Raw genomic sequence first — 6528 nt, forward strand, 5'->3', positions numbered from 1 at the left:
CAAAAAGGGGCCGTGGGGGGCTCGGCGGGGGCCGTAAATGTCGCCTCTGCCTCCTCAGCCTCCCCAGAACGCCTCAGACCGGCAAAAAAAGGGGTCAATCGCCTTCACGTCGCTCCAAGCTGCTGTTTCTGCACCGATTTAAACGTCCCTCGGCCATGAGGCTGAAAACACAAAATTATGGGGCTTTAAAGGAGGAGGGAAAGGAGAGGTGAGAGAAAGCAGCAGTAAAAAAATAAACTGGGGTTTAAAATCCATTTGAATCAGCCATTTAATTACCTTTTATCTCTAAAATTTGTCTCTAAAAACCCGATTCCCACCTCTGAGAGGAACCCATTGACCTGTAAGGGTCTGTGAGACAAAAAAATGGAGATAAAACACCGTGCTGCTTGGTGTTTGGAGGCGGAAATAAGCGAAATGCCGAAATAAATGAAAACCAACCCCCAAATAACTGGCGAGGAACCAGCGCTTGGCCCAGTCACGCGAAGGCGGGAAGAGCTGGTCCCAGACACCTCCAGCATCCTTCCCATCCTCATCGTTCCTGCTGCTCGTGGTTTCATCTCACTCTCCTGTGTCTGTAGGGATTTAAAAATGAGTCTCCGAACAACGAGATCGTCTAATGAGGAGCAGCCATAATTTGAAACCAGCCAAGGAGAGGAAAGTTCAACTAAAGAAACCCACATCTGATCGAACTGAGCTGGAGAGGAAGGAGCAGTTTTGTTGCTCCACTTACATGGGCACTGTGATGTTGACCAAGGCTTTGGTGGCTTAAAAAATAAACAAAACGCTGTGGTGTGGCAATAACTGTACGTTCTGCCACGGCACCCAGTGGCTCTTGGCACACTCACTGCACCCAGTCCTGTCACATCCCTCCTGACCGGTGTCTCTGCAAACACACAAATCCTTCCAGGAGAACACAACTTGGAATAAGGGCTCTAAGCACGCCTCGACATCTGCCTCCAGGAGCAGCAGTGCCCTCTTGAACACTAGATACACAAATATTTGAAAAAGTAGATCCATAGCAGAGAAAAAAATATTTTTTTTTTAAAAATGACATTTTCTTCAAGGCTTCAATTTGCTGTTGCATTAATTTGTATCTGTGAACATTTAATTTGCCAGGAGTACAAGCTGAGGGGCACATCAGCACGCCTGTCCAAGTAAACCTGCCAGATCTCAAAAATGTGCTGAAATGATTTTAAACCACTCCTTTTAGATTTGTCCTACAGATATATTTAACTTAGTCAACCAATCAACAGGTAATTAGGAAAAAAACTCCACTGAGATCCAGCAGCTGGATCCATGGGCCTTTTCAGGACTTAATTATAATAGACAAAGGCCCCTAATCACTAAAGAAAACTGGGGCTGAGGTCTTGAGCCAGGAGAAGAACAAGAGCAACACAATAAAGAGAATGAGAAAAATAAGCATCTTAATTCCTCACATGAAGATCCCCTCCCAGCAGCCCATTTGTTCCAGTTCCTGAGCAGGTGGTTTGGAAGCCCTGGAATGAAAGCAGCTCATTTCTCTCAGATTTGCACTACTGCTGTTTTTAAACAGAAAGCCTAAGAAAGCTCAAGTTCTAGCCAAAGCTGCTACTGCTGCTAGAACTGCCAACAGGGAAAGTTCAGGCAGAATTCCACCTGGTACGTGATGAGGGAACTGCCAACTTCTGACAAACCAGTGTTCACGTAGCTGGGATTAGCAGGAATTCTGTCATCACAGGTCAGTCCTCTGTGGGATTTAATTTATGATCTTTTCATTGGACACTGAAAAACAGAAACTTCAGGCTGCTTACAATGTGTAAAGCCAAGTGCAGAGGTCAGCAAGTTGTTGTTTGAGGAATCTCGGAACATTGGACTTTTTTTGCAGCAGACTTTCTTCAAATGATGGTCATTACACTGACATATTGCATCTGAGGCTCTGTGAATGCTCCTGTTTGGCCACAGAACCTAGTTTTGACAAATCATTTCATGTGTGAGGAATTATGAACAAATGGGGTATGTTTTCCAAAGTGCTTCCCATTCACATTTAATAAATACTTTGAAATAATGAGTTTCTTTTAAATGGGGAAAGAACACAGCACCACAAGCTACTAAGGGAAACGAATTGCAAGAGATCAAACTTCTGTGTGGGATGGGAAGCACTAGGATTTTTAAGCAAAACCTTCTGTATTTTGCAAACAAAACCAAAGCTGATCTCCAGGCCGAGCTTTCCAGCAGGCTGTTTTCACACCAAGCATTCCAAGCCATGGAAGAAGACTGGAAAGAAAACTACACAATGTCATGGTGAAATAGATAATCTTTAAAGTGAAAGTGAATACTCTGTACCTGGGACTGGGCATGTCCTGGTTCTGGGTCCATGTGACAGCCTCAGCAATTACAAAGCCCCAGGACTAGTCAGATAACACACCAGCATCAGTGTCACTGACATAAAACAATGAAAACCCCTTCACGTGGGAACAAAATTCCTACTCCTGGAAACTTTGCCATAGATCACCTGTCATCCTAAGGAGGGACTTTGCATTGCCCATTCAGCCCTTTTGCACATCTGCTGTTTGTGGAGGAGTGAGTGGTTTGTGAGGGGGACCAGATACCCCTGAATCCAGCAGGTTGCATCAAGCTCAGCTCAAGCAGGCTGCCCTCCTGCACGGGGGGAGAGCTATTCCATCTGCTGCTTCCTTGGAAAGGGCTTGTACTTGATCCACAGGCTACCACATGCTTAGCACACAGATCTCAACTAGAAAACGCTCCTGTAAAAATTTGAAGCAAAATAACATAAAAGCAAAAAAACACCCAATTATTTCTCTCCTTGTACTGGTGTCTCCAAGAGACAGGAACATAATCACTGGCAGACACCAGGTCACTGTCTGACCCTGCCACATCCCTGCTGCATAAATCCTCCTCGAGCTCTTCCAGGCTGGTGTGGTTTTGCTTCCTTTGCATCTCCCTGACTGGCATCAAGTCACAACTTAGATCTTTTGTTCAAATTTCTAGGTAGTTTGAGCGTGACGTTGATGGAATTGCTGGAACAACTCCTGGTACAATGGAAACAGGCAAAGGGAAAGAAGGATTATTTGTGGAAAGCACTTCCTTGGCAAAGTCTCAACCTGATTAATAATTTAGTAATTCTCCTACTCTGTGCAAAGTAGCACAGAAAATGTATAAAAGACAGTAAAAGAAAGCTCTAAATTACAACGTAATCCTTTAATACCTAAGATGAAGAACATTCACGGTGAAGTTAAATTGCTTGAAACATTCTCAGATGCACTGAGCAAAATCTCTGTGAAGGAAAGCACAGCCTGCACTTGACATACATGCCCTACACAGAAACACATCCTTGATCTTGCTTAGTTTACACTGTTAAAAGAGCCTATTAAAATAAATACATTTCAGGAACAGTTATTAACAATGCAAATGTGTTTTTTTTAAAAGCTGAGTTTCTAAAAACATACTCAGAGTCAGCATCTCAAGATGTAAAATGCAGAAACTCGATGGAGAAGTACAAGGTCTTTATAGTATTGCTTGGGCATGTTGAGAAGCATCCTAGTGCATGTTATCAGATGAGCCAAGAAAAAATAATCACTGGAGAAATGCAGAAGGCTAAAATGTACCTGTAATTAACCAGAAGCTGTATATATAGACCTGACTGCAAAAGGTTTCATACCTTCTGTAGGGTTGAATTGTTTCTGTTTCCTAGTGAAGTCTGAGGATTCTTCTGTTTTGTTACAGAATTGTAACAAATCTATTTGTTACAGACTCTTCCTGGGCCAGCAGAGAGCAGAGGGCGTCTGTGAGAAGAGCCCTTTCACCCACTGGACCTGCATTTTACTGTCACCTTCTCACCAAAATCTCTTCACAGGTTGTTAGAGACAAATACAAAAACTTTACCACTGATACAGTACCTAACCAGCCCTGGCAGCTGCTTCAAGGAGCTGAGGATAACCTGGTCCAAGCCTTCAGTCTCAGCTTTGTTGTTACTAGCAACACTATTATTTGTTGCATGTTAACAAAGAGGCTTTTTATTGTTGATCCTGAGACCAGAACAGAAGCGCCCTAAGAGGAACACAAGAAGAAAGTCATTCTTCACCTCATAGTTTGTAACCCCTGTTACTTAGCTTGAACAATCTGAAAATGGTGATTCTACTACACTGCTGGACAGAACCTTGTTGTACTAGAAATGGTGCAGTTCTCTAGTATTCAATAATTCTATAAATTAACCAATGATTAATTAATAACTGATTAATACTTTAGATTCCTCCATTCTCTGAAACCACACAAAGGCTCTGTCTGTCTCACACACGGTTAATCTTCAGTGGGCTCACAAGCTGTGCTGCTTGAGATCTGCTAAAAATATATGACCCAACCACACAAAATATTGTACCAGCTCATTTGGAATTATTTAAAAAAATAAAATAAAATAAAAAAATATATATAACAGCTTTTATAAGTAAATTTAAAAAAAAAATACTTTAAACTTAGTCCTATTTAGTGTCACAGCAAGAAGCAGCAATATTTTCCTGAACACCAATTTCTTCAAGGCTCTTGTATGTCAGGGTGGTGCATCCCTGTATTTAAAACTCCACAGGCAAATTCCTAGTTAGCAGATCTACCTTGGTGAAGCAAAGACATCTGTCTCTTCAGCATGCTCATGCCTGCTACCTTTAGCAACTTACAAGTGAAGTTACTCCTGGCAAACACGTTGCTACACTTACTCCCAGATGGTTCCATTCAATATTAGAATCAGGCACTTGATAAACATCCCCAAGCACCCAGTTCTGTAGCAGGTGACCACGCAGTGCACAAGGACATGCAAACTGAAAGCTCTTCCAAACACATGGGGGAAAAACCAATCAGAAAATTATCCACATGGAAAAGGTACTTCCCAAATGTCAGGTGTTCCAGATGGAAAGGGGCTCAAGAGGTCAAACAGAAATACTGCTTCATGAAGTCACACATGACAAGGAACATTCAGGCTTTTCAAATCTTGGTGACAGCAGCTTGACACTAGGATGGTGACCTTTCTGCATGGTTACTCCAGGTGTCCACCAGCCTCCCCTGCCCCTTGTTCCCACAGAGACCCTTCTTGATTATTTTTGGCACATGAGGCCCCATGTAAAGCCCACTGAGATCAATGAAGAAATTGCTGTTAACTGGAGAGGGCTTTCAATTCATAATGGCTGACACAGTTGAAGGGGAAGATGTATTGTTTGGTGTGACACCAAAGTGTACCATGGCATTCTTAAAGCTTACAGAGGAAAGCACAGAAAGGCTTGTTGTGCACTGAGCTCTCTCCTCTAACCTTCCATACCACACTTCCACTCAGCAGGGACAGCTGCAACCAGCCCAGTCACATCAAAGCTCTGCACTGCCAAGTCACAGAATCATGGATGATGCCGAGTTGGAAGGGAGCCATCAGATCACAGAATCACAGAATTGCTGGAGTTGGAAGGGACCTCTAGAGATCATCTAGTCCAACTCTCCCGCTGAAGTAGGATAACCTGGAACATTTTACAAAGGACTGTATCCAGGGGTGTCTTGAATATCTCCAGAGATGGAGACTCCACAGACTGGGCAGCCTGTCACCCTCACCATAAAGAAGTTTCTCCTCATATTCCAATGGCACTTCCCATGTTCCAGCTTGTGCCCGTTGCTCCTTGTCCTGTCCCTGGGCACTGCTGAGCAGAGTCTGGCTCCATCCTCCCTGCACCCACCCTGAGATACTTGTAGGCATTGATAAGGTCTCCTCTCAGCCTTCTCTTCTCCAGGCTGAACAGTCCCAGCTTCTTCAGCCTTCCCTCATAAGAGAGATGCTCCAAACCCCCCATCAACTTCATCACCCTCCTCTGGACTCTCTAGTCATCAATCATCAAGTCCATCTCCTGTCTCTGTGCAGGGCACCCCAAGAATCACACCATGTGCCCGAGAGCATCATCCAAACACTTCTTAAAGTCTTACTTCTCACCAGAGCCCAGGCAGATCCAGCCCTGCCAGTGTCTGTCACGACTTGATGTGCACTTCACAGGCACCACTTCAGGTGCACCACCAACCTGAACATGGCTCCCAAGGGGCTGCAGATGAGCACTGAACAATTACTTATCTTGACAATGGATTCCAACTCCTCCAGAATGCTTAATTTAAATGAAGGCAGAGTACAGGAATGAAATTAAAAGATTTAAAGAAAGCAATACAGTTTGAGAATAAAAACGCAGCTTTGTTCTTGCATCAGGATGTATTAGATCTTGCAATTTGCATATACAAATAATTCAGCAACATTCACCGGCATTAAAAACACAGCAAGATCAAATTATAAATGTAATAAAAGAAAATAATAATAGCTGGAACTGTATAATACATACATATATTATAAAGATTTGACAAATTAAATACAATTTGGTTATTCAGAAAAATTTCAACAGCTTTACATTAAAAAAAATGGTACGAGGGAAATGAAAACATTTCAAAACACTGAACACAGGTGGTCAGGCTCATTTTAAAAGTTTAAAAAACTGATACGTAAAAAGACCCTAAAAAACA

Source organism: Chaetura pelagica, unplaced genomic scaffold (assembly GCF_000747805.2).
Source record: "Chaetura pelagica isolate M959 unplaced genomic scaffold, ChaPel_1.0 scaffold365, whole genome shotgun sequence".
Lineage (NCBI taxonomy): Eukaryota > Metazoa > Chordata > Aves > Apodiformes > Apodidae > Chaetura > Chaetura pelagica.